This window comes from Puntigrus tetrazona, chromosome 2, assembly GCF_018831695.1.
Source record: "Puntigrus tetrazona isolate hp1 chromosome 2, ASM1883169v1, whole genome shotgun sequence".
Lineage (NCBI taxonomy): Eukaryota > Metazoa > Chordata > Actinopteri > Cypriniformes > Cyprinidae > Puntigrus > Puntigrus tetrazona.
Window position 1 is genome coordinate 24596174 of NC_056700.1, and position 20793 is coordinate 24616966.

General features: G+C 34.9%; 1 pseudogene; it reads right to left on the reverse strand.

Annotated features, from left to right (window-relative positions):
• The window catches only part of LOC122356164, a 47800-nt pseudogene extending 38363 nt beyond the window's left edge, over window positions 1-9437 (reverse strand).
• Window positions 9438-20793: the final 11356 nt, after the last annotated feature.

Consider the following 20793-nt stretch of genomic DNA (forward strand, 5'->3'; position numbering starts at 1 on the left):
AACATCATAACACCTTAAAACAAAGCCCAAGAAACCATCCAGACCATTCAATGTTTGCAACACTCATTATCTAACCGGTTAATATTAATACATTTCCCGCCCACAAGACTTGATTACATCATCAGGACAGAAAATCTGTTTTAGCTGAGAATATTGATTTTTTGATGGACATTTTTCATTGGTATAATAAGCCCTAATGAATACTAAACTGAGGCTAAAGACATAAAATAAGCAAATTTTTGGCATCACGCTGCCTTGAAGCCCGTCTGTTCCCATACGGACTCGCAGGCGCATCATAAACATCCTGAACGCGAGCAGAGCGGCCCCGCTGTGTGAGTGTGCTGTAAACTCTCCGCAGGGGTGGGGAGATCTTACGTTCCGCTTCATAAACTGTAAAATTGAATTCATCAGAGATGCAGTTTTGCGAGCGGGTCGATCCGCACGCCCGTCAGAGGTGTAAAAAGCAGGTTTCGCTCTGGGGAAGAGCACATGTGCTTCAGGTCTCTGTGAAACACCATCAAGAAAGTGTCAAGATTTATCCTTCAGATTAGAGCGTGTGACAAGGCAGTATACGATCCCATACCCCGGCAGACTCCTTTCTGCTCTGATCAAAGTCTGACTTCTCCTCCCTTACTCCCTCGCTCCCCTGTCTTTCTTCTCACCTTCCTCACTATCCACCACTCCTTGTTCTCTCTCTCCCTCTCCCTTTCCTCCCACTCTTTGCTTTTCACTTCTTTCTGCATCAAAATCACTGGCTGTCAGATCACGTCACATTTAGCGCTTAACCATATAAAGATTCGTACAAAAGATTCGTCTAAAGGATCAAAACGTTGTTGGAATCCTGCCTTCGGTTGTCTGATTGATAGTTGAGATGATTTAGCAAAAAAAAAAAAAAAAAAAAAAAAAAACCTTTTGGTATAACTGTAAAATCATCTACCTTCAGTTTTTAGTTTTTGTAGCTTTTTATAGCTTTATTAATGTGCATAAACAGATATTTATATGTATTTTTTGACGTTATATTTTCTGTTATACTGACATAAAGCTATAAGAATTTTATCTTTTATCTATTGTATAATTTTGGTTTGTTTGGGTCTCTGAGTGTTTTTGCCCTCGATTATCACCCATATGGAAAGTGATAAAATTCATGTATATAATATATATGTGTGTATACACACACACACACGCACACACACACACACATATTATATATTTTTACACCCATACATATTTATTATAACGTAATGCCTCCATACGGTAAAATGTCAACAATACATAATAATTATATTATATTATATATGATTTATTTGTTATCTTATTTCTTAAGCCTATATTTTTATATCATGTATGCATGTACATGTCATTAATATATCTAAAAATGTATTATATATACATATTACACATAGATTGGCTTGAAATTGTGATGCATTAAAACCCAATTTGTAATATGTTTCATACATGTTTTATTATATATTTACTTTATATGACACTATATTTCATATGTGGATATTTAATTTATGCATAGAATTACCTATTCTAACTATATCAATACAACTATGTTTAACCATACATACATCTAAATGCATTAAATATAATATTCAACAACAACAACAACAAATGCACATATTAATAAACTTTTCCATTACAAGAAAAAAGTTTGTTAGCCATGTTAGATAGAGATAAGATAAATAAAGGAACCTACACAACAAAGAAATCATACCTGTGTAAATGTGCAAATGAGCAAAGAGAGAGAAAAATAGTTTACACACAAGCTGAAATTTAGATCAAATTTCAATGCATGGTAAAAAAAAAAAAAAAGAAATCATCATGCTTTTTCCTGCAGCTTTATAGCTCCTAACAATTATCTGTGCCTATTTGATTTCTTGTAAGACATTTTAGACAAAACATCCGAGACAAACCTGCTCGAGTGCCTTGAGCTATAAAACAGCAATATCAGAGCAATAAAATTTTCTTCAGGGCCGAGCAAAAGATATTCAGTGAATCTCTCATGAAGGGACCCCTTTGCTCATTTTCATTCAGAACGACTCCACAAATGAAGTCCTCTTCCTGCAGTGCCCTTCAAGCCAATAAAAATGACAATTGGAACTCATGGAAAGAGAGAAGAGATACTCGAGAGGATGTGAGTGTATCTATTACATCTCACACACACTTTTCTATACTTGCTATAGGAGCATCACCGGCAGCAGATGTGATCTGTGTGTTATTGCTGTAGAAATCTGTTTATCTTGCACTTCATAAAAGCCAATCAAAGCTGCGCAAGTGACAGTCAAGCGCAGTAATTCAACTCCTGCATCTTCATATGAATTATGAATGATCCAATTATCCACCTCTAAAGATGTTATTGTGATTTAATGCACTACGGCCTAACGCTTTAGGCTTAAACTGTTTTGAACTGGTCACTTTTATACCAGGCGCAGTGAAGTTACTTCTCAGTTTTGAGTTGTTTAATTGTGCATACAGAAAGCAAAAGAAATGCATTTTATTACACTATTACTACTTTTTTTATTGTAATTGTGGTTGAAGTTTTAGTAATTTTGTGATATTTTATTTCTATTTAGATTTAATACATCTATATATTACTAATTTTAGTAGTTTAACTTTAACTTTTTATTTTTAAATAATAATAATAATTTTCCCATTATGTTTCAGAAAAGAAAGCATTTTAATCCGTTGCGATTTTACAATTTTACATTCTTTTATTTAGATTGACTTATTCCAGTACTTTCAGTACAATAATACATTTTAATTAAATTTATTTTGGGTGTCTGTTTTACGTTTTAACTCGTCAGCTTCAACACATTATATTTCATTTAATTGCCATTTCTGATTAATTATAATTAAGTATAAGTGTTTTTCTTCTAACATTTCGGTTTCATTTGAATTAAGTATTTACTTATTGTTATTTACTTTCTTTTTAAATATTTCCGTTTAGATTTAATGCATTTGTTTCAGTTGTCATTTTCAATGAATTGCCAAGGCAACATTTCTCATTTTTATTTTAAGCACATTCTCATTGTTAAATATGTATAAATTTAGTTTTTAAGTAATTTATTTTTATATATATTTTTATATATATTTTATATTTTTATATAATTTTTTTCAGTATTTTAGTTACCTACAAAAATAGCTTTTAATTGTCTTAGGTTTAACAACAATTCTCTTCGCATGAGCACGCCATGCTATTTTACAGATGCTCATGCGTAGCGAGGTGTGCTTGGCGTGTGCGTGTGTGAGGATATTGAATTTCCTCCCTCATTATGAAATCATGTCAGCTTAAATCAAGCAGCAAGAACACAATTACTGCGGGAGCACATGCTACATCAGATCAAACACATTTCATCTGACAGCACTTTCTAAAGTCCATCTAATCTCATTCCAGAACCCAGCCTTCGGTTTTAGGTCTGCTATCAGTGGTGTGTGGAGGTGTGGGGTCAGATCTCTGACAGAAGGACAGATAATTGGTCGTGTGTCTCAGTCAGACTTATTTCCAGTGCACCAGTATTCCGTCCATCTCACACAATTAGAGGCGAATGCTGTGAAAAAATAGTTTATAGTTTAAGGTAATTAGTGATCGCGAACAAAAACAACGCGGAAAGAGCAAAGAAAGAGAAAGCGAAGCAGAGAGCAGGAGAGCCTGTTGCAAAAGTTGCCGGAGGCAGAGATTCACTGAGTGCGTGTTTGATGTCTCAGATTTCTCCGAACATGTGGGTGGGTGGCAGACAGGTCTAATTTGTAAGCTCCTTCTTGCCAAACAATAATGCTTGTCCAGGTTTGACACTCAGTCCCTTGAAGTTCTCTCCCCTGCAGCCATGCACATTTATTAAAAGCGGCCCGGTTTGCAGCGCGTGGGAAAGCGCGACTCTTACATGATGAAGGTGGGCAGAAGGCAGAAGGTAATTAGCCTCTGAACTGAAGAATAAGAACAGATTTATCACAAAAACATCAAAGAGAGATACAAGCGGAGTCTGAGGTTCAGATGTGAGAACCGAATGCGGCTCTAAAACAAGCCTTCGCAAACTTTCAAATCTTTTTAAGGTAAAGAGAATACCGAACAAAGAGTTCAGGAGAATTATTTGGGAGATGTGAAAAAAATACACATTTTTAAAATCCACTAGTTGGGTTGCAGGATCGTGGGACTCGAGGCGTGCTTTCAAAAGTTGAAGTATTTTTCTGTTCATGCCGGCGTGTGGCGGGACTCGAGAGCCGTGCATAAGCGGGCATAAAGTCCAAAGATGGTAGACTGCAGCAGTCGTGACTTAAAGACCGACTGAAAGAAGAACAAACACTTTTCCACCCAGGCTCATTTGAAATACATTTCTGCAGCGCAGTTATTCTCTACCTTACAGTTTCCACATTAAACGGCCAGTGAGTGAGGCTGAAATGTGAATTCAATACGTGACCCTATTTGTTACATATTGATGTGTTTGGATTATGTTGCATCAGGTACTGAAAGTTAATCCTCTTCACCAAACTTAAACCTGCCCGATAGTGATGACAAATGCAAAAGTGATGTAATAACCCATTTGTTGATGCAGCCATGCTATTTTAACCTCTAATGCGAATATGAGCTGAATCCTCCATCTCCTTTTACTCAGGTTTTACCGCCTCTGGTGTTTATTCGAACTGTTAAAGCAATTCATATGTATAAGTACGTTTTTGGACTTCTGCAGAAATATTTCCACATATTTCCAATGAACCTAGGTTAAAACTTTTTTATGCTAAACGCATAACGTCATTATGCAATTTCAAATATAATATGTAATAACACAATAATTAAAAAAACATCACTAATAACCTAAGGAAATTTTTTCAGATAAAAACAGCAATTGTCATTTAAAACGTGATTAAAAAACAACTCCAGGTTTGCAGGTCTCCAGGGCAGCAAGATTTTGACCAATTTTATGATTTTTGTGTACAGCGTTACCGGGAGAAACCTCTGTTTTAACGCTCCAAAAAGCAGCACCTACTGACAATGAATGAAGTCGCACTTTCATTCAGAACAACACATAAACATCGAAAAGTGGGCAGGCAATATATCCCGATGTTTCATGTTAACATCAACACTTTTAAAAACTACTTGTTTCAAAGATTCAGAGTCAGAGACGATAGCTTTATAAACGGTGCACTTTTAGATTTAAAACTTTGCAGGATGTTTTCATTCGCTTTGAGCTTTGTTACAAACTGCATGAAAGATATTTTCAAAAATCCATAACAGGGGCACTTATCGTTACAATTACAGGAACGAAGTTTGAGTTTTATTTCACTGAATCATGCCACACTAAATGACTGGTCAGTTAGCTCATCGGGATCCACTGTTTAATAACAATCTCTTATAATAAAGGCCATGTTTCCCGTTAACGCCCTTTTAAAATCATCTTATCATCATGTAACGCTAGAGTATGACCTGTTTTTACCCAACCAGCGGGTAGATGGCTCATTATTGAGCAGAACATAAGTAAACTGCTGCAGGAGCTGTCAGGTCCAAATGTGCTGAAGAGAAGCCAAAACTGTTTCCAATGGATAGGCCAGTATCAGATACATGCTATAGCAAAAAAAAAAGCTTTCTGTGAAATATATCACTACAGTAATTGCATTAAGAAAAAATTAGAGCCTCATTAACTTTGCCTAGGAAGAAATGAAATGCAAAACAGAATTTTCATATTGATATAAAAGCACACGCAGAACCAGACGCTAAAGAAGAGCAAAAAAAAAAAAACTCATTTCAGAGCTGTGGCTATTTTTGGATGATATTTCTGGATTTACGTAAGGATGTGTGGAAGTAGCAAAAATACATGTTCAACTTGTTCAAATGAAGTTGGCACTGCATTCCATGAATATCGCTGGCTCTATTGTTCTCTATTCTAAGACACTTTAAATAAAAGTGTCTGCTAGGCAGCGTAAATGCAACTGTAAGAGTTTGCGGTTTATGCATCATGCGTATGCACAAGACACCCGATGTAGCTGTAGGAAAGGTAGCGTACTTGATAAAGCAACACGACTCATAAAAAGGTAACAAATCTCAGCAGAAGTTAAAAACACAAGCAAATAGCAGGAAAACCCACATCCCTCGGTAACATCCAAGACTAAGCAAGGCGGTAAGTGTGATCCTTAATAACGCTAAAAGCATCCTCTGAGAGGCCAGGTGACGTTTCCTTGTCAAACTGCAGAAATAAGCCAAATCCTTATATTGTACCTTTACTCTCCGGGAGAATTTATTTGTATGAGAGCGTATCCAGCTCTGCCACAGGGTTTGAAACATCGAGCTCCCGGCAACAGTAAATCACTCAAAGTGCTGCGAATGAAATTCCTTGCTAAGACGGTGCTAAAAGGGCCGTGAAACGAAAAAAAAAAACGTTGTGTTATTTGGCACTGAACGCTCACCTCGTGTTTGCCCTTCATTCTACAGATGCGGATGTCATTCTTATTGGATTCCACGTCCTTTTCTGTGAAACAACGGGGGTAAAATTTCATTCAAGGTAAAATCATTACCTACACTCAAGGTAAAATGAAAAAGGTGTTCATACATGCAATTGTGTGTGTGTGTGTTTGTGTGTGTGTGTGTGTGATGGAGAGAGAGAGAGGTACAAGGGCTCACCTTGCTGTAGAACATTTCATCTCCAGATACATGGTCCAGTTCCACTCGATAAAGGTCATCTCTGCAGCAACACAAACACGCACCGCATACCAAGACCAGCATTAGAAGTAACAATGAAAATGAGACTTCATTTAACATTAAAATCATTACAGAACACACGCAAGCATAAAAAACAACCATTTTAATCGGTAAAAAAAACATCCTTGAAACAAACTAATTTACTAAAAATACATTTACTTTAGAAGCAAGTTAATGAGAGATGTTTTCAGTAAACATATTCGTTAAATATATTCGGGTCATTACGTTGTTTTTGTGCATAAATCTAGCAAACATAAATTTGATTCACGCTTAAAAAAGTAAAACTAATAAAAGTAAAATGTAAAAATAAAACTGTCAAATAAAATTAACTGAAGACATCTTCAAGCAATGGAATATTTCTCTAAGCAAATTTACCAAAGCAACTGCCATGTACTAGTTGTAATTATTATTATTATTATTATTATTATTATTATTATTATTATTATTATTATTATTATTAACTAAAATACACAATGTTGTTTCAATTAGTTTTCTTAATAAAACTTAAATAAAATAAAAAGTAAACATTGGATAAAAAACTTAAACTAAGTACCAAAATTAGGAAAACTTTAATAAATGTAATTAAAAGGCTAAACATATATAAAATTACATAACAATAACAAAAAAGCACATAACAAATAAAAGTAAATATATATATATATATATATATATATATATATATATATATATACACACATATATATATATATATATATATATATATATATGTGTGTGTGTGTGTGTGTGTGTGTGTGTGTGTGTCTGTGTGTAAAAGTATAATATATATATATATATATATATATATATATATATATATATATATATATATATATATATATATATGTATATTATCGTGTAAAAAGTAACTCAAATCAATATACATTTTCATGATGTTACATGCCCTAATACTTACTACTTACTACTGTGCATACTTATAATATTTTCCCACTGGCAGTGAAGTACACAGTGTAGCACAGAGAATATTAGAAGTATGCAAATCAAATTAGAGCCTAAATCATGTGACTAACTGAGACAGGACAGAAAGTGTGTGAAGATATATTTCAGCACATAATGCACTAAAGCACTAAAGGGTTTTGATAAAACATATCCATCAAGCTGTCTATGAGAACAGTCTAAATGTGAATTCTCAGCTCTGGAGATGTCAGCCTCAGAGTTTTGTGGTGACAGTAACCAGTTTATAAGAGTTTCAACTTTCCCGAATGCGTACGAGAATTTCTAAGGCGCTGGAAACTCAAGATAGACTATATCTGTCCTCTAGCTTCAGAGAAAGCAAGCGTTTAAGCGGCTGGTTAAAGGTCAGCGAACGGGGGTTTAACTTTCCACCACCGCCTAACCAGAACCACATGTCAAGTCCCTCAGGAGCCCAAACCTTTTGAAGGTCTGTGACAGATTCCAAAGATGTAACTAAATGTACCACCAGTCAATCTGGACACAGATTTCCCGTCAAAGCCCCCGCACACACACACACACACACACACACACTCTCTGGCTGCGAGGATAGAACATGCTGTTATACGGACTGATGCTGTTGAGCTGTAAGAACGGGCTGTTCATGTCAGAGCTTTGAAACCTAATGACATTTTCTCATTGTGTAACCTGTCATTTCCGTTTAAGACCAATTAGGTACCGAGATGGTGTAGCGAAACAGAAAGGTTTTAATAACAGAGAGGAGATTATATTCATGTTATATTAATTCGGAATGTAAAACCAAACGGTGGTTGCTGTAAAACCTAACAGTGGTGTTACCGTGTCAATAGAGTGGGTGGAATTAAAGCTCAAATTAACATCTTGATGACTTAAAATGTTGTCAGTTACCACCACGGTTATTAGAGATAATTTTAGTAAAAGCATTTTAGTTTAACTGACGTGAAGCTGAAATATATCATCTAAAAATCCCCAAAATATGAAATGCTGTCATGGCAAGTTGAAGCAGTAAAATTAGTAACTGGAAACGAAAAAGAAAGAAAAAACTCTGAACTTAAACTAAAATGGCACATAAAAATAAATGAAACCTAATCAAAAAACAAGAATAAATGAATTAATACAATAATAATGATATAAAAATACTAATAAAATTACAAAAAATTACATATCAAAATGACAAAAAATGTCATTTAAAATTAAAATAAAAATGAAAACATAACAAAGAACATGCAGAATTTTAAAATAAAATATTGTTTTAATATAATTTAACATATATATATATATATATATATATATATATATATATATATATATATATATTATATATATATATATATATATATATCAAAATAAAATGCAAAAAATATTATTTCCTTAAAAATATAATAGTGTATATATAATACCAAAATAGCAATGATTACCACAGAAAATCCTTTTAATTTCTTCCTTAGTACAGTACACTTTTAAAAATAGGTTCCACGGAAGAACCATTTTTGGTTCCACAAAGATCCATTCAGTCAAACGTCAAAAAGAACCATCTCTTTCTTCCCTTTTTAAATAATTGTTTGTCACAAAAGAAGCTTTTTGTGAAACAGAAAGGTTCTTCAGATGTTAAAGTTTCTTCCAAGGCATCACAAAGAACCTTATATTCAAGAGTGTGTGTGCAGCAATGTGCAAAATCAACGCAACAGTCTTTGTTTTGCTTGCTCTTACAAGATGTGCAGTAAAATAAACATTTATTGCTTTTTGTAATTTAAAGCTGTATATTGTTGAATCGCTGGCATTACCTGGCTCCGATGTAGAGTGTGCGGTTGACTTTGAGGACGGTCTGAATATACAGCGGCTCTGGCGGGTGTAAGAGCGATGCGCTCGGCCCACAAACACGGATAGCGCCTCACCACTGACAAATAAAAAAACAGAAACAATTCGAAAAAGTGAAAAAATGACTGGCTGAGATGGAAGACAGAGACATCAGAGGCACCTGGACAAAAGAGCCGAAATATGAAGTGCGGATGGATGAAACAGACACTAAAAGCGGAGGCAGGAACGTGTCCATCACTTTCCCGGAAGAGTTAGAGACGGGGGACCTCTGAGACACAAAGAAAGGACAAAGACATACATCACTGTGTCTTCGCCAAAAAAAAAACAAGCTGTCTTAAAGTGAAAGTGCACTTCGAAATAATAAATCTGTCATATTTACACACCCTTATGATGTTGCAAACCTGTATGACTTCATTTCTTTTAAAATATCCCGCCTGCTCTTTTCAAAGCAATTACGACAAATAAAGATTCAGGCTTCACGTGGACACAAAAGCATCACAAGCTTGGTATATTCAACTTGTGTGCTGTATTTTCCACACTTAATTCATATGACAGATTTTTGTGTGTAACAGGAATACGCATCATCATGGATAATACATTAAAGTGAACAGTTAACCACTTAGACTGAATCACTGAATCAGGAACTCAAGAATCAAATCAGTTCAATTCACGCATGAATCTTTCAGTCTGTTTTCAAACCGATTCACTGAAAAATGTGAATGATTCAACGAAAAGAATGATTTGTTCACATTATAAATGCATCATGTCGACCACTACATAAATAAATGTCACATAATAATATGATATATGCACTTTTATGGTGCTTTTTTGTCAAAAAGCCCTGGTGCTCATTTACACTGAGAGATTTTTATTTGAACAAACGAATGAAGAAACTCAACATAGTCATTGAATAAATAAATAAAATTTAAACATGTTTACTTAAAAAGAAAAGTAAATTAAAATATGTCAGAATCAAATTATATCAGACAGGTTGCTTTGGCAGGTCAATAAAAGTTGAAACTGAATTTTCAAAAGTTAAATTATTAATAAGTTAAAGTACTAAAATAAATAAAACTTAAAATGAAAATAAATTTAATGTAATATATTTAATTTAATAAAGCAATATAAAAATACAAAAGCATAGCAATTGAAATAAAAAATAATTTAAAAAAGTTCAATAAATATTATATTTTATTACACAATAGTGCATAGCAATGCACACAGTGTGTGCTAATCCTATTATAAAACCTGCCCTCACAATCAGACCACTGGCCCAATGTCCTGTCACATAATTAATATTCATGAGCAAAGCTGATAACTTTTTATATTGTGTCCCTCTTGTATAAAACGCTGTGAAAAGAGTCCTAGCAGTTCAGAGAGCGCTCACACATTTCAGATAAGAAAAATTGCTTTCCAAATGCTGTAGGAAGAAGTTAAACACAATTAGAAAACAGATTACTACTGAAAAAAACCCAACAGGAATGTGTCCTCCAGCCGCAGATAGATCTGTGCTCGAGTCTGAGAAGCCTGAGGACACCCACATATTTATTGTGAATGCTAATGATACTTCTTACAGTTTCTGCTACTAATTAATTCCACTGTAATAAGGAGAGAAGGATAGAATACTGTTGTTTTGCTGGCTTGTTCTTCGCCTCTAGTTGTTTGGACACATTTTCACGAGGGTTTAAATGTTTTTGTGCTTTGGAAAGAGCAATTAAGTGTAGAAAACCCTTAAAAGGTCACGTTATTTCACTTTGATTCACACACACACACACACACACACACACACACACACACACACACACACACACACACACAAGCGTCGCCATGTTTGTTTTGCTCTTCTATTGTTTTACACTGAGATAATGACATTTTCTTTCCTCTACCTCTCATATAAACCTTTCTGCTGTTTTACTTGCTCATTAAGACATTATTTAGTATGTTTACAAGCCATTTTTCTGAAAGCGAACGCGGCAGGACCTCACAGCGTAGGTGATTTCAGGTTTTACTATCCTTCCGGGGACAAACCTGACCCACATAAACACCAACTACATTGTGCCGCATGACCTTTAACCTCTAGTCTCTACTGAATCATTAGAGACGGATGAGTGGTTGTTCATCAATATCACTGATTCTGCTTTGTGGCATCTGTAGGGAATACGCTCCCTCGTATACACACACACACACACACACATACACAGTTTTGTGTCTCAGTTCCAAGCGCCATTATGTTAAAGGCTTTTAAAATGATCACAGCCATATGGCGTATTTCATCCATTTATGAGTGCTAATGTGCAAAACTATTTACAAACAGTGCGGCGTGTCCACATGCGTATGTCAACCATATGCACATTTAAAAAGAACACTTTTACAACAGCGGTAGCGCAACATAAATGAACAAGCTTTAACATAACCACAAAAAGAAAGCAGGAGTATTATAAGCGACTTTACAACATTTAAAGGGGCGGTACCCTAAAATAAAAAAAAATCTGATATATGAGCAAAAATACTATGAAGTCAAGTGGAATCAAAACTGTTTGGTTACCAGAATTCTTTAAAATATCTTCAATGTGTTCAACAGAAGAAAGAAAGGAAGTCATATACATGAGGGTAAGTACATTATTATAGACATTAGCATTTTGGTGGACTATCTATTTAAGGGTTGAGTGTGAACTAATAATGTTAAAAAATAAATATTGAAATAAAAATACAAAGCTAATTAGAAATGCACACACACACACACATACACACAGGAATTGTCTGGCAGAAAATTACATACACTCACACACACACACATAAAATAACAAGGTAAAGGTATTTATTTTTAACATAACAGCAGCTGTATCATATATTTGGCTTCTTTGTAAAATATATGAATAATAATGTTATAAAATATTAAAATTATAATACTATAAATCACCGGTAAATCATTGTAACCTACAAAGAAATATTCTCATATTCTTATGCTCATGGAATCTTGGCACAGTTAGAAATGTGCCTTTTCTCAAAACTAATTTACCAGCCAAAAATAGTAACCGCTGACTGTGCTGTTATGCTCTAAATGTATATGCATAAAAGATCATAAACGTGGCATTTATGTCTAACTGAAAAATAAGCTGCTGATGTTGCTTAACTGATACGGTGTAATTGGTGAGGGAGTGTTCTTACCCTCAGCAGGGGCGAGGAAGATTAAAGGGCCAGGTTCCTCTGGAAACGAGCAGGCAGCCAATTGAAGGACAGCAAAGATTCGTAAAAGCAGGGTCAGGGTTGCCATGGCAGCGACACACCAGATCTATGAAGACAGGAATAGAGAAATGTTATTAACTTCATTTATAAGAAAAGATTAAACAGAACACACTACAGTAGTAATGTAGTGCATCAGCGTTACCATCTGCAGACAACCCTCTAATAACGCTTTGCAAGCAGATAAGTCACTGTCGCATGAAAACATAAGAGAATGGTTGCAAATCTAATAAATCAGTGCTTTAATAACCACAGAATTGCAATATCACATGTAAATATTGCATGCAGCATGTATTGCTACATATAGCTACAGTAACGGAGCCTTGCAAACTAACAAAGCAATGTAACAAAACCTTTCAGTTTATTTTGGAACAACCTTCATGTCAGACACACAACTATATAACGCCTAAAAAGTTGCCTAGGATGGCAGCACATCACGTTTTGGAGCTAAAAATATAACACAAACAGTCTCATATTAATGATCACGGGCAAAAATGATTAATGATACGAAGAGGCATTAGAGCGTCTTGGGTGTTAGACATGCCTCGTTCCTTCAATGAGTGAAACGCACAGGCTACTCCGCATTAGCGCCAGGCGAAACAGAGGCTGTTTATTTATTAACATTTGACATTTATTCGGGCACTTTGCCAGAGAAACAGGCTACTTAGAAAAACCACAATACCTGTCTGTAAGGCAAAACAGACTTGCGTGATTTTAACAGGTGTTAGGAGACCGTCTGTCCACGAGTGGAGTGTAAATTGGGGCATAAAACTGTTTGCTCAAAAGCTTTCATCTCCCCCGACAATCAGTTCTAACTTCAGACTGAAAACCAGATGAGAGTCACGAGGAGCTTCTTTTCACAGACAACCTTCAATTACCGAAGAGTCCCGAGACACACACACACACACACACACACACACAGTAATTTATCTTCGGCACCTTTTCATTGAGTCTGTGGAGGAAGGAGTGAACAGTGGCTTTAGGAGAGGAGAACCAGAACGATGCCACCATCTGCTCTTTTCTTTTCCACTCTCTTTTCATCTGTCCTTTTCTTTTTCGCTCAGCGTGATCGCTGTAATTGGGTAATTTAAGAGTGCGTCAAGACTTCCCTCCTGCAGTATATTACTGACACAAACACACACTAGACAGGGCAGAACCATGAGTCAACCTTCACGCAACACGTAATCTGACTTTCGACCATAGTATGAAGCAAATACTAATAATTTTTTTAGTAGCTGAATATCAATGAGAATCATGTTGAGGGTGTAGAAGGATCCCAGTCGGTTTTGAAATCAAGAGGAGCCGAAGAAATCAATGGAATATGTTTAGAATACATTACCATTCAAAATATTTGGAGTTTGTACATTTTTATGTTCACCAGGGCAACATTGATTTGATTAAAAATACAGTAAAAACTTTAAAATGTTGTTGTAATTTAAAATAACAGCTTTTCGATTTGAAAACATTTTTAAAAATGTCATTTATTTCTGTGATGCAAAGCTGAGATTTTAGCATTTTACTCAGCCTTCTGTGTCACAGGATCTATGCAGATATGATTCTAATATGCTAATATGCTAATATTTCATTTTATTTTATTATCATTGTTGAAAAAAGTTTTTTTAATATATATATATTCTTCCACATTATTATTATTTTTTTTTAAATACAAATATATTGTAGTATTGTAAATGCCTTCCCTTTAAAATGTCATCAATTTAACACATTTTTTTGTTTTTTTTTATTCTTTTTTTCAATTTTCTTATTTTGTATATTTTTTGTATTTCCTCAATTAGCCTATATCTTGACATTTTTTTTTCTTATTGTTCTACATTATTAAGTTTGTTTAATTAACTGCATATAGTTGAATGTTAAAACTATACAATAATATGCAAAAAAATAAAATTTTTACAAAAATACAAAAATTTAGCACTATATAAAATATTAAATTAATCCTCTAAAAACACAACAATTTTTTTTTTTAACTTATAAGACAAACTAAACAGAATATACATTTGCACTCAAGGATGTCAGATTTGGAGTTCGCAATTTTGAATAATATTTGCGCAAAAATATTAAACATTAAATCCATGGACATGCCATCAAAAGCTACAGTCACTATAAGACACTACAGAGCAGTGATGTATTTCATCATTAAAACCTAAAAATCTGAAGTGCTGCCTCAAAGGATTTGTTTGAGACCTTTCTCAATTATCCCTTCTTCTGCTTTCAACAGGCCTCTAACAATACATGCATTACCACTTAAATGAGATGAAACAATGAATAATGTAATTAAGACATCCCTCAGGATGACGGAAATAAAAAGAGATGAAAAACTAATTGAAAGAACTTTAGATGCCTTTGGTGAAAAGTTTTGAAATTAATAGTAAGCCTTTTGAGGGTTTAAATTCATAAGGCAGAAATGAATCTCAATGGCATTAGAGAGAGACTCTATTAGTCCATTAACACACCACACACACACACACACACCCCACAGACACAATGTTTATCCACATACGCATAAAACAAAGAACACTGTCAAACACATTATTTGAAAGAGGTCACATCGTACACATTTTTAATAAACAGTACATTGGCGCCTCAGACAAATATCACAATTACTACTGCTTACATTTGAGGTTAAGTATTCGGACAAATCACCAACCACAGGTAGTCAACTTCAAAGTCCAAAAACAAAAATGTATTGACCCTGTGGCCATCTTAGATGTAGATGAGTTTTGTTTCTTCATCCAGAACAGATTTGGAGAAATTTTACATCACTTGCTGACCAATGGATACTCTGGAGTGAATGGGTGCCGTCACTCCAAAGTAAAAAAATCTGTGTGTTTATAAAGAAACAAACCGGTCATTAAGAGTTCAAACTGTTGCTTCTGGCTAAAAAATACTGAAGTGCTCTGTCCATAATATTACTTTCTCAATTAAAAGTAATTTTGTCTGAATCAGAATAGAAATATACACAGATCAAGCACAATGTAAAAGGAAAAACATTCCATGACTGTTTTGACATATATTAACATATAAACAGATTTTTGTATATAAATAGATTTTTATGAGTTTGGGAGGACAACAGAGTGCGAATGTTATTATGAATTACGAACTTATACTTGGTTTTTCAGTTTAAAAAGTTAAAATGTCCTAGTAATGTGTTTATTTCTGATTAACACTCATTTTTATAAGATGTTTATTGATGGACTGGATGGATTGTGATCTTTTTATCAGCTGTATGGATACTGAGCGGCACCCATTCACTACGGATGATGCAATGTAATGCAAAATTTGTCCAAATCTGCTTCAGTGAAGAAACAAGCTCATCTACTAACTACATCTTGGATGCCCTGAGGGTGAAAATTACGAGCCAATTTAATTTTTGGATGAACTATTCTTTTAGGCAACCATCCAGAACATAACAGAACACAGCTGCATAGCAAAGCACTAGAAAGCACACTTGCATCGCGGTAGCTTAAATAGGAACCTAAAATATCAAGTATCATGTTTTTTTATATGTTTTATACTCTCATGTTTGCATTGTGTTTCATTGTATTAGTTAGCTGTATTATGTAGCTATTTGAATTTTTTTAGTGCACAATGAAATAGCATTTTCAGTTATCTGCTTTTGTGTGTATGTATGTATATATATATATATATATATATATATATATATATATATAGAGAGAGAGTAGAGAGAGAGAGAGAGAGAGAGAGAGAGAGAGTGCTATTTCATGATTAATCCTTCCAAAAATTAATGTTAATATATTAATATATATAAATAAATAAACAAACTGCACAAATATTATGTAGACAAAAATTAATTGTGCTGACATATGCATACAGTATATTGTTTTTGGGTTGTTGTTGTTTTCTTTTTTTAATCTTACTCACTGCAAACTTTTTTTACTTCAAAACAGCCAGAAATCCATTTGCATGTCATGACACCAAAATCGCTTTCAATGGTGTGTGTGTGTGTGTGTGTGTGTGTTTCAAGGCTGTTTATAAGGGCACTAAAAGGACAAAAGGACTGGTGGGCACACAGAACTTCTAAATGCTTCATAAAGAAACCATTCATTGTCTGGAGTCTTCAAGCTGCTCTCCCTCCCTCCCTTTATCTCTCTAATCTCCTTCATCCCCCGTCCTCCAACATGAACCCCTGTGCCTGAAGGAAAGGTCAGAGGTCAGGCTAGAGTATCCACCCCATAGGGTTTAGCAGCAGAAAACACGTCTCCAGTACAGAATGCATCTGTAATTTGGTTTAAGGGGGTCGTGGCCGAGCCACAGACACATTAAGTTTACCAGATAGCTCTAAATTAAAACCTAATAAGGCAGTGATACCACCTCAATTGTTTCTTATTAACCGGAACACACACACACCTCACAAACTCTCTGCGCTTCCCTTCCCTCTCGCACACTCAAGCAACAAGGCCTGAATAACACGGGAGCGGTCCAAGTCTTTTGTTGGCAGGCTGACCAGCGCTGTCAACCCGTTAAAATGAGAAGGCGCACAAACAGCGAGTCAGGAGGCACTTGAGCGGATGAAATCCCCCTCACAGATGCCTGTCCAAAGAAAATAGACGTCCAGGACATTTACAGAAAACAATGACTGGAATGTCACTGGGGCTGGAGCCTACCATATTATCCCAAATGCTGAGGAAGCATCAACCCAAGTGCTAAGTGAGATACCCGTGCATATAGATCAAAATAACCTGAAAATGAACCATGAAACGATATATTGAAACTGCCTTTATATATATATATATATATGTATATATATATATATATATATATATATATATATATATATATATATATATATATATATATATGTATATATACTGTATATGTGAGATGGAAGCTTGAAGTGTTATTATATAGATGAGTATGAGTTTGGGGTCAGAAAAAGCAACGCACTACATTATTTGTGTATTAAATGCTCATATAAAATCACCAAAACTGCTATTTTTCTAATATTTACCTTAGAGTTTTCACTCCTCACCAAAAGAATAGTTTTAAATTTAATAATGATCCACTCAAAAGCGGTTCAACATTGCAGTAATAAGAAATGGTTTCTTGAGCAGCACATCATTAGAATTATTTCAGAAACATCATATGACCTTAAAGACTGGATAATGAAACTCCATTTAAACGTTGCCTCACAATTAAAATAGAAAATGTTCACTTAAAATTAACAATTTTTCACAGCCCTACTATTTTTTAAGCCATATATTCTGATCAAATAAATGATTAGAAATGACTGTAAGCGAATTATGTATAATAATTACTTTTTCTAAGCAGATTTACTTAACTGTATAGATTAAGGCATATTAAGGATTCAAGCATTTAATAATTAATCTTAAATTCAGTTAATTCAGTAGATTAAATCAATTAGACAGAAATGTGTTTTAAAAGTGCATACCATGCAAATATATAAAACCGAGTGCGATACTAATACCGCACTTCCGCTTCAAAAAAGATATTTACATCAAGCACCCACGTTATGGAGCACAGAGCTCTAAATCAGTCACTTCAGCGTGATATTTCTGCCTTAGAAAACGGCTTATCTGTAAACATCCCCATCATCATCAGAGTAACACCATAATTTAATTCTGGACAAGGTTTGAAAGTGAGGCTATTAGAGGATTCAAGTAGGCCTTTAAAAAGCATGGCTCATTAAGACTGTACCAAGTTGTTCAGCTGATGAAATGTCTTGCCTAAGAAAAAGAAAGTAAAGAAAGAAAAAAACTGAGATTAAACACTTGAATGTTATGAGTTGTGAAACCTGTTGAAAAAAATAGCCATATGCTTGGAGGTATGTTTTGGAAGCATGTGCCAGTCCTAAGCAACTTCTCTCAGGGCCAGTTTAGGAAGCCAGCTATACTGACCAGCTAAAGAACCATCTCAAAACCAGCTCAAACCAACAAAGCCTAACCAGCATATCATGGTAAGAACTTACGCAAAGCACATATCATTATAAAATGTATGCCTCACAGTCTTGTTTTCATTCTAATGCATGACGTCTAAAGGCTAAACTGCAATGCACACTATAATTTGAGGCAGAAGAGCCTGCTGACTATCATACACACCACATAGATTTTCTATTTTCCATTCATTCCAAATATTCAGACTGTATCTCTGATTTTGAGAAAGTAGTGTTGAGTCATCAGACTGTCATTCCAGGGGGAAATCGAGATAAAATATTGTGTAGTCTGTTCCAAACGAACTAAAAGTATGGCATGTTTTGTACCAGAGCTATTAAAACATGTCCAAACAGTTCAGCTACATTAAAGTACCCACTCAAGATCACCACAATTAATCAGATGCACACTGGGCCACTTTGTCCTCCAGAAACTCAACTAAAGCAAAATAAGCACCACTGTAAAAAGGCGCCCAGGAACCGAGACATATTTTATCAGCGCCCTGTTGGTAATTGCAGCCAGACCTCCTTCTAGCCGCTTGCATGCTTCTGGCTCCGCAATCTTCAAGCACGCACTCGCATGGTCAAAAAGTCGAAGCTCAGCGTTTATCCAGACAAATAAAACAAACCACGGCGACTGGCACAGTGGGCACCCGCTATCCGCCAAACAACCCGCCGAGACTCGGACGGCGTTCAAGCCCAAACCAGGAGACCTCGATATTTTCTATCAGGTCTCATCGGGGCTTGCTTTCCAGGCCTCCATAAATACACACAGGGGATGTCCTTATCTCAGCAGGAGTCTGCGCTATCTCTCTCTCCAGTGACCTCTTTTGGCGTGGTCTGTAGTAGAGTGAAGTTTAACGCTGTGGGAGCAGCCACAGCTCTGTGTTTAATGGAGAAGGACAGGAGAGAGAAGCAGAGGGCCTCGTTCTTATTATTTTAATGAAGGAATAATGCATGGGCAGAGATGACCTGGTGAGATGTTGCAGATAAGAGCAAAAACGACAGACAAGAATACACAAAGTTGCTGCTCTGCTCTGGTACACTGCATTCTCCCTACCAATATATAGCAGATCTATATATTTGAAGATACAAATTATCATTGCTGATACTTGAAGGCAGCGTATATGTTTCAACCAGCGAGATATCGGAAATATTGAGGCCTCTCTGCAGACCATGAGATGCCTGTCATTGCATGGATGAAATTTTGCAGGTGAGAAATTTATGCGGAGCAGTTATCACTCTCTTTAATGCTTTGATGTTGATTTATCACTCCAGGTTCAACCACAATGTAATTAGTTTAACCTCACTGGTCTATTACTGTAGATTAAACTATAATATAATTGCCCTATAATGCTTTTGTATAATGTAAAAACTTTATCTATATTTTACTATCATTGTATGTTTATATTACATATACCCCCCTAGTAATACAATCTTTAGGTTACACGGCTATGTTAAAAAGTATCCATTAGTTTTGTAAGGTTAATTTATCATTATATACACACTGTTATTTATTTATTTATTTAAATAATGTTTTTATTATTCAAGGCAGGCATTAAATTGATCAAAAATGAGAATTTATAATGTTACAAAAAAGATTTCTATGTCGAATAAAATGTAGAAACTTCCTATTCATCAAGAATTCTGCAACTGTATTTCATTACGGTAAATATAAGGCATATTACTTAAACACTGAAAATAAGGCATATACAGTAGTATGCAAAAGTTTAGGCACCCTGTAAATTTTCATGAGTTTTTCAACTTTATAAATGCGTTAGTTGTCTGAATGAAAAATTCATTTTTAAAATATATCATATAGGAACAAACACAGTGATATTTGAGAATTAAAATAAGCAGTATGATTTATGGAAAGTGTGCCAAGAAATTATTTAAACAAAAATTAGCCATGTGCATAGATTTAGAGCACCCTTGTCATTTATTGATTTCAATGCAACTTTAGCACTAATTATTAGAACTCCAAGGGTGGTTGTTAACCTCAGTGACCCATGACCTCCATACACAGAGTGAATCCAATCCATGAGAAAGTATTTAAAAGGGAGCCAATTGCTTAAGTGTTTCTCCTCTTTTGCATCTTCTCTAAAGTGTGGCAACATGGGAGCCTTAAAACAACTCTCAGATGACCTGGAAACCAACGATTGTTGAACAT